The sequence below is a fragment of the Giraffa tippelskirchi genome, chromosome 6, assembly GCF_054371585.1.
Source record: "Giraffa tippelskirchi isolate mGirTip1 chromosome 6, T2T-mGirTip1v1.2.pri, whole genome shotgun sequence".
Taxonomy (NCBI): domain Eukaryota; kingdom Metazoa; phylum Chordata; class Mammalia; order Artiodactyla; family Giraffidae; genus Giraffa; species Giraffa tippelskirchi.
In genome coordinates this window covers 7,346,009-7,355,484 of record NC_137280.1, presented here as the reverse complement: position 1 = coordinate 7,355,484, position 9,476 = coordinate 7,346,009, and the positions used below count along the sequence as shown (strand labels likewise).

Genomic DNA, 9,476 nt, shown 5'->3' with positions numbered 1-9,476 from the left:
AAAAGTGTTGGTCAAAACAAAACAGTACAAAAGTATGTGGTCTGTCCATATGTATCATTTGTGTTTATTCACTTATGAGGCCAACAAAGCAGAAGTGAGGAGTATATTGCTTCTAATGAGAAAGAGACATACAGATTGAGCTTTGTTTAATGAAGATTTACCGTAATAGATTAGAACCTCCTTGAGACCAGGGATAAATCTTGTTCATTCTTTTATAACTAGAACCTAGCTCAATCCTTTTTCAGAGGGAGTACCTGTAAAATTTTGTGAAAGGTATGAGTGAATAATAATGGGCTTGTTTATCAGGAGGAGAGAATGAAAAAGGTCAGTTTATCAAGACAAATGCTCATCTGAATGAATGAATCATTTGTCTTGATGGGCTGAACTCTTAGAATTGCTAATGGGCAACTTGACCCAGCTGGCTGACAAAGGACAACATATTAGTCTACAGACTGTTAAGCAGGCTGTGTCCCCTGCAGGCGTTCCTCAGAGCAGCTCTTTCCCCATTGCATTCCCTAGGGGCATCCCCTAAGCAGAAGCAAGCAAAAACAAGGAGGACAGATGCCCTTTTTCTTTCTTTTTGTGTCTGGTGAACAGTGGTGGATCTTAAGGCAGGTGGTTATCTTGGATAGATAAAAGCAATCACAAAATCATTGAATTCAAAATTCTAGGTAAGGTGGATAGACAGAGAAATTTAAGGAAAGCAGTCATTATTTTTCCAGGTTTACTGCACAGCCAGAAAGAATCTGACTGTGTTAAAGTTAAAGAGATAAAGAACTTTAGGAAAGCTGACGATTGTATGAAAATATCATCCCTTAGGACTATAAACCAGGGATTCCAGTGTATGTCAAAAAGAATAGCAAGGCCAAATGGCTTATTTAATTCTCATAATAGCTCTATGATATAAGAAATTTTAGAGTCCTCATGTATAGATGTTGTGACTGAGGTTCAGAAATGTGTCCAGAATCATATAATTAGAAGTGTCTGGACACCACTCGTACTCTTAATTATTCAAAAGTACCAACCTCAAAGGTTGTTTTGAGGTTTAAAATGTAAAAAATGGTGGAGAAAAAGGCAACATCACTAGTTTTTAGCTCTTCACAGAAAACAGTATCCCAATGTTCGGTCAGCTTAACTTTGTGTGCTTGTTTGTACCTGGTTTGTGGGCTTCCCTGGTAGCTCAGACAGTAAAGAATCTGCCTGCCATGCATGCGGGACACCTGGGTGTGTCTGGTTTCTACATCTTGGATTTTTGAATAGTGTTTTCCCTTGATATTCTCTACGTAGCACATAAGGAAGTATTGAACACACGGATTGAGCTGGACTCCCTGATGCACAGCAGGTCCCCATGAGCCCTGTCTTCCATGTGACAAGGAACAGACGTCAGTCTCAGTCTCCCAATTCATCCCACCTGGCTCCTCCTCCTTGTGTCCACATGTCCGTTCTTGGGTCTACTTCTCCATTCCTGCCCTGCACACAGGTTCATCAGTACCATTTTTCTAGATTCCACATATATGTCTTACTATATAATGTTTTTTTCTCTGTCTGACTTACTTCACTGTGTGTGACAACTCTAGGTTCATTCATGTCTCTACAAATGACCCAATTTCACTCCTTGAGGGGTAGGCAGCGGGCGGGAGGTCCAAGATGGAAGGGAGGTATGCTTACATATAGCTGATTCACTTCACTGTATGGCAGAAGCTAGCACAGTATTGTGAAGCAGCTATACTTTAATTAAAAATAACAAAACACTTTAGAGGTAGAGAAGTAGGTGGGGGATATAAATGAAACAAATTGGTTATAAGTTGAAAACTACTGAAGCTGGATGATGGGTGCAAAGAGGTATACATACTATTTTTTCTACTTTTAGATATATTTAGCGTTGTCCATAATAAAAGGTGAAGTGAAAGTGAAAATCACTCAGCTGTGTCTGACTCTTTGTTACCCCATGCACTATACAGTCCATGGAATTCTCCAGGTCAGAATCCTGGAGTGGATAGCCATTCCTTTCTCCAGGGAAACTTCCCAACCCAGGGATCAAACCCAGGTCTGCTGCATTGTGGGCAGATTCTTTAACAGCTGAGCCACAAGGGAAGCCCCAAAATACTGGAGTGGGTAGCCTATCCCTTCTCCAGGGGATCTTCCCATCCCAGTAATTGAACCAGGGTCTCCTGCATTGTAGGCAGATGCTTTACCAGTTGAGCCACCAGGGAATCCCTGGTAATAATAAAAGGTAAATATATAAAAAATATATGTGATTTTTGTAAATTTGTAAATAAAAAAATTAAAAAAGGTAAATATATACAAAAAGTACATGGAGCAATATTTATGAACTGTTAATTCTGTTGTCATAAATTTAGATATAGACTAATCATATTCATATTGATAACAACATATGTCTGAGAGGTACACAGAGTCATAGACTGATAAAAGAACTAATATTTGTTTTTCAATAGAGATGTAAAGATAAATGACATTACATTTGTGAATAAGAAAGGGGATACATTTTTCTATTGAGTACTCATTGAATGAGACATAAAGGGTATAAAGTATATGTAAGAGGGCAGACAGAATGAAGACCACAATTACAGAAAACTAACCAAAATGATCACATGGATCACACCGTTGTGTAACTTAATGAACTATGAGTCATGCTGTGTAGAGCCAGCCAAGACTGATGAGTCACGGTGCAGAGTTCTGAAAAAACGTGGTCCACTGGAGAAGGGAATGGCAAATCACTTCAGCATTCTTACCTTGAGAATCCCATGAACAGTACGAAAAAGCCAAAAGATATGCCACTTAAAGATGGACCCCTGGTTTGGTAGGTATGTAATATGCTATTGCAGAAGACTGGATAAATAGCTCCAGGAGGAACGAAGAGGCTGAACCAGATTAGAAACAATGCCCAGTTGTGGATGTGTCTAGTGGTGAAAGTAAAGTCTGATGCTATAAAGAACAAGATTGCATAGGAACTGAAATGTTAGGTCCATGATTCAAGGTAAATTGGAAGTGGTCAAACAGGAGAGGGCAAGAGTGAACGTCGACATTTTAGGAATCAGTGAACTAAAATGGATGAATTTAATTCAGATGACAATTATATCTACTATTGTGGGCAAGAATCCATTAGAAGAAATGGAGTAGTCCTCATAGTCAACATAATAATCTGAAATGCAGAACTTGGGTGCAATCTCAAAAATGACAGAATGATTTTGATTTGTTTCCAAGGCAAACCATTCAATATCATAGTAATCCAAGACTATGCCCCAACTGCTAATGCCGAAGAAGCTAAAGTTGAACAGTTCTATGAAGACCTACAAGACCTTCTAGAACTAACAATGAAAAATGATGTCTTTTTCATCATAGGAGACTGGAATGCAAATGTAGGAATTCAAGAGATACCTGGAGAAATAGGCAAGTTTAGCCTTGAAGAACAAAATGAAACAGGGCAAAGGCTAACAGAATTTTGCCAAGAGAATGCACTGGTCATAGAAAATACCCTCTTCCAACAACACAAGAGAAGACTCTACACATGACATCACCAGATGGTTAATACCAAAATCAGGTTGATTATATTCTTTGCAGTCGGAGATGGAGAAGCTCTATATAATCAGCAAAACAAGACCAGGGCCTGACTATGGCTCAGATCATGAACTCCTTATTCCAAAATTCAGATTTAAATTGAAGAAAGTAGGGAAAACACTAGACCATTCAAGAATGACCTAAATAAAATCCTTTATGATAATACAGTGAAAGTGACAAATAGATTTAAGGGATTAGATCTGATAGACAATGCCTGAAGAACTATGGATGGAGGTTTGTAACATTTTACAGGAGGTGAGGGTCAAAACCATCCCAAGAAAAAAGAAATGAAAAAAGTCAAAATGGTTATCTGAGGAGGCCTTACAAATAACTGAAGAAAGAAGAGAAGTGAGAGGCAAAGGAGAAAAGGAAAGATATACCCATCTGAATGCAGAGTTCCAAAGAATAGCAAGGAGAGGAAAGAAAGCTTTCCTAAGGAAACAATGCAAAGAAATAGAGAAAAACAATAGATTGGGAATGACTAGAGATCTCTTCAAGAAAATTAGAGATAGCAAGGGAATATTTCATGCAAAGATACCACAACAAAGGACAGAAATGGTATGGACCTGACAAAAGCAGATGTTAAAAAATGAAAGGTGCAAAAATACACGGAAGAGCTATACAAAAAAGATCTGAATGACCTAGACAACTGTGATTGTGTGTTCACTCACCAAGGTTCTGGAGTGTGAAGTCAAGTGACCCTTAGGAAGCATTCCTAAAAACACAGCTAGTGGAGGTGATGGAATTCTAGCTGAGCTATTTCAAATCCTAAAAGCTATTTAAAATTCTAAAGTGCTGCATTTAATATGCCAGCAAATTTAGAAAACTAAGCAATGGAAAACTCAGGACTGGAAAAGGTCAGTTTTCATTCCAGTCCCAAAGAAAGGCAATGCTAAAGAAAGTTCAAACTATCCCATAATTGCACTCATTTCACATGCTAGCAAGGTAATGCTCAAAATCCTTCAAGTTAGGCTTCAACAGTACCCGAACTGAGAACTTCCAGATTTACAAACTGGATTTAGAAAAGGCAGAGCAGCCAGAGATAAAGCTGTCAACATCTGTTGGATCATAGAAAAATCAAGGGAATTCCAGAAAAACATCTACTTCTGCCTCACTGACTCCACTAAAGTCTTTGACTGTGTGAATCATAGCAAACTGTGGAAAATTCTTTAAGAGATGGGAATCCAAGACCGCCTTACCTGGCTCCTGAGAAACCTGTATGCAGGTCAAGAAGCAACAGTTAGAACTGGACGTGGAGAAATGTATTGTTTCAAAATTAGGAAAGGAGTACATCAAGGCTGTATATTTTCACCCTGCTTATTTAATTCTATGAAGAGTACATTGTGCAAAATGCTGGGTTGGATGAAGCATAAGCTGGAATCAAGATTGCCAGGAGAAATATCAATAAGCTCAGATAAGAAGAAGACACCACTCGAACGGCAAAAAGTGAAGAACTAAAGAGCCTCTTGTTGAAGGTGAAAGAGGAGAGTGAAAAAACTGGCTTAAAACTCAACATTTAAAAAACTAAGGTCATGTCATCTGGTCCTATCACTTCACGGCAGATAGATGGGGAAACAATGGAAATAGTGACAGACTTTATTTTCTTGGGCTCCAGAATCACTGCATATGGTAACTGCAGCTATGAAATTAAAAGACACCTGCTCCTTGGAAGAAAAGCTTTGACAAACTTAGGCAGCATATTAAAAAACAGAGATATCACTTTGCAGACAAATGTCCATATAGTCAAAGCTATGGTTTTCCCAATAGTCACATACGGATGTGAAAGTTGGACCATCATGAAGTCTGAGCACTGAAGAATTAATTCTTCCAGACTGTGATGTTGGAAAAGACTCTTGAGAGTCCCTTGGACTGCAAGGAGTTCCAACCAGTCCATCCTAAAGGAGAGCAGTCCTGGGTGTTCATTGGAAGGACTGATGTTGAAGCTGAAGCTCCAATACTTTGGCCACCTGATGCGAAGAACTGACTCCTTGAAAAAGACCCTGATGCTGGGAAAGATTGAAGGCAGGAGGACGAGGGGATGACAGAGGATGAGATGGTTGGATGGCATCACCGACTCGATGGACATGAGTTTGAGTAAACTCTTGGAGCTGGTGATGGACGGGGAGGCCTAGCGTGCTGCAGTTCGTGGGGTCGCAAAGAGTTGGACAGGACTGAGCGACTGAACTGAACTGAACTGAAGATAAGCTTCTGTTTTGCTGAAAGTTTTCGTTTTCATCTCAGGTTCAAAAGATTTGTTAACAAAATAAGCCACTCGTTATATACAAATAAATAATACAAAGATTTATTAGAGAATTATCTTGCTTACTTTCAATATACTAACATTAAAAGGAAAGAGAGATAGAAAAAGCAGAGAATACATCACCAAATTGGGTTTTGACCAACATCCAGACTTAAACAGCGCTGGGAAGTCCTGTGTCACAGCACATCTGGAGTCCCAGTTGGGAAAGGGTCCCAGGCAGTGTGTCCTCTGGTCCATGGGTGAGACTTTAAACATTGCAGTTTGGGGGTTCCTGCTTATAATCCCAGGGTGCACACAAACTGATATCATCATCAATCTGTGACCAAATTGCAAGCCTGGTTTCCTGTTAATGCAATTTGTTTTGTCATGTAAAACTTGAACTCTTGCTAAGCCTGGGGCTTGGTTGCCCAGGCCCCTTCCAGGGGCTCAATAATCTCAGGATTCCTCTCCCCGCCCCCCCACCATCTTATCTATGGGGCTTTAAGTCTTGCACTCCCAGCAGTCACTCACAGTCACTCCCAGTCTGGGCAGTATCCAGGCAGGTTAGAAGCAAGGTCAGAGGCCTGCTCTGCTCTGTCCTGAAGCCTAAACAAGACTATTTTTTAAATTTCCCTAACAGCTCTTAGCGGAGAAGGAAATGGCACCCCACTCCAGTACTCTTGCCTGGAAAATCCCATGGCCAGAGGAGCCTGGTAGGCTGCAGTCCATGGGGTCGCTAAGAGTCGGACACGACTGAGCGACTTCACTTTCACTTTCATGCATTGGAGAAGGAAATGGCAACCCACTCCAGTGTTCTTGCCTGGAGAATCCCAGGGACGGGGGAGCCTGGTGGGCTGCCGTCTATGGGGTCGCACAGAGTTAGACATGACTGAAGCGACTTAGCAGCAGCAGCAGCAGCAGCAGCAACAGCTCTTAGAGTTCTAGAACTGTGCAGAAGTGATCTACTAGAAGAGCTAGTGCTTTGAGGCCAATATTAGAGATATATTAGAGCCAGAACTGCTCTTTCTACTTATCTCTTAACTCTCTGAGGTATCTGAAACATGGGCAACCAAGATTGTTGTGCAGGGAAGTTAAATTGGGAATCTATTACTTCTGGATAATTAGGAAGCGGAAGAGTGGATAATGTCAAGTTCCTTCAGGGAAGCATCATGTTTCCACAACCATAATAGCTAGTGACAATATTAGCCAAGAGCCCTGGGAAGATGGTCTCTGCCTCCATCTTATTTTCCATATATTAATTAGCAAATTTACATGTTGGAACTTGACTTGCATATAGAACCTGTACTTGCAAAGGACTCTGGGAAATATATATTTTAGTTTCCCAGCTTCTCAGTTAGAAAGAGGAGAGAATGGAGGACAAGTAAGTCATTCCAGAAAAGGCAATATTATTATTAATTAAAAATGTAACAATTATTACAATCTAGATTTTCTAACTTGGTTGATCACAAAATAGAAAGCTAACTTACTTTGCAATGATATCCTGACATTTTAGTCTTTTAACCACTCTTGATGTCTGTAGAACACTGTTGAGTGAGTAGGACCTTTGCTTTAGACACAGTTTTTGCTTTTTATCAATGTGCAAAGCAATTTGTGTCTAACAGCATTTTTATGGTCCACTGACTGTACTGATATGTAGTACTTTACCAACCATGAACTTTGACATGTTTATAACAAGGACTTAACCTGAAAATATGCAAGAGAGAGTCTTATAATCTGTAAGCAGATGAGGTCTCATGGAGATGTTGAATAGCATACTAAATTAATATTTGTGCCATGGATTTTGAGGTTAATTTGTCCTTCTTCAAGAGACGTAGTGACAGTAATAGGCAAACTGAAAGTTGAAATCCCAATTAGTTTGAAAGGACATCAAGCCTTATGAATTTTCATTAGTGCTAAAAACAGCAAAATAGTATAATTAATATAGTTAATACATATGAAATTCTATTTCTCAATACAAAGCAAAACCTAGAGTGAATCCTACTGAAAACCTTTGGATAAATACTGTTATATCAGAGCTAAAATGTCAATAATTTTAGTTATTATACCTGCAGAATTTATTTCTGCAAGTTAGTGAACTTTTCCTAAATTTTCAGCATATATTTGATTATGTATTGACCTTTTCCCCTTAACTCTTTCAATAATATTCTATTTAATGCCACAAGTGTTTAGTTCTTCTCCAAGGTGCTCCTCTGTTCCTAAAATTGAATAGATGCCTAAACTTAGCCTGAAGTGTTCATATACCTTAATTAGTGTAGAAATATTTTCTAGCTTTCAAAGAACTTTTATGCAGATCACAATCCGATGAAGAGGAGATACACTACTATTCAAATGACTACTCTGTTCTGAAAGTACTCCAGAGTATCAATTTTCAGAATAGTACTGGAAGAGGACTAAAGAGTAACTTGGAAATTTCTTGGTAGTAAAAGCGGATTCAATATTTTGCACTCAGCAATTTGAAATATGCTTCAGCTTTTATTTTAATCTTTCCTGTGGGTCTTTTGTTAATAAGATTGTCAAAATAATATTCTATGGGAACTTAACTGTTAATTGGTGAAAAGAGACAAAATACTTGAGGAAAAAATTGGTTACACTACACAATTATATCGCAGATAAGTACAGATGACATAGAGTGGACTTCACACATGGCTGAAAGATTCTGATACTAGCAGTGGCATATTTGTAGTAGGTCTGTGTGGATGTGTGCTGGGATAGCGTGGGCCTAAATATACACATGTGTTTGTGCTCTCTCCAGAGGATTTCTAGTCTTCAGTTAGTGCAGTTGTGAGGAGTTGCACTTATGAATCTGTCTTGATCTATCCTGTGTCACATGTGAATGAGTTTGTGTAAAATGATGAATCTGAATGAAATGACTTTGTGTTTATGTTATTTGTAGGGCTTCCCTGGTGGCTCAGATGGTAAAGCATCTGCCTGCAATGCAGGAGACCCAGGTTCGATCCCTGAGTCAGGAAGATGCCCTGGAGGAGGAAATGGCAACCCAGTCCAGTACTCTTGCCTTGAAAGTTCCAGGGACAGAGGAGCCTGGTAGGCTACAGTCCATGGGGTGCAAAGAGTCAGACACGACTGAGCGACTTCACTTTCTTTTATGTTATCTGTATCAAAGACCATACAAGTGAGTATTTCGTATTTGGATGAGGCTGTATTTTTACTTATTTGTTTTATGGTTTATTGTTTCTAAAACATTTTGTTACTATTAATAATATTGATTACCAGTGTCCCTGTTAGCTTTCTACCATCTTGGTTACTCACTTTCACCAAGATGAAACTTAAATGATATCATTCATGTCTTTGCTGGTTCAGAAATCCCAGACTGAAAGTCATAATGCTCATTAGGAATCAGGATGCAATACTGATGGCAACTGCATCCTGAAGAACAAAGGATGAATCTAAAGATGTATCTAATGGTTCAGCAGAAAACTTTCACTTAAGGGGTAATTTATGAATATTTTATATTTTTATACAGCACCTTACAAGTTGATTTTAGCCTCCAGCAAACAAAATATTCCCCTCTGCACAATTCTCCCATATTTGTTCTTTCAGTCCATTTGAAATTGATAAGAAAAGAAAAATACCTTGCAATTTCTAGTGTTTTCTCTTTATCTTTGGAGGAAAAGGAGAA

The 9,476-nt window shown here is 39.0% G+C and overlaps 1 non-coding gene across 1 annotated transcript; it reads left to right on the top strand.

The window, feature by feature from the left end:
- The first annotated feature begins 8,736 nt into the window (after positions 1-8,736).
- Positions 8,737-8,809, top strand: TRNAC-GCA (transfer RNA cysteine (anticodon GCA)). Its single transcript has one exon. It is a non-coding gene; the product is annotated as a tRNA-Cys (tRNA).
- The last annotated feature ends 667 nt before the right edge of the window (positions 8,810-9,476 follow it).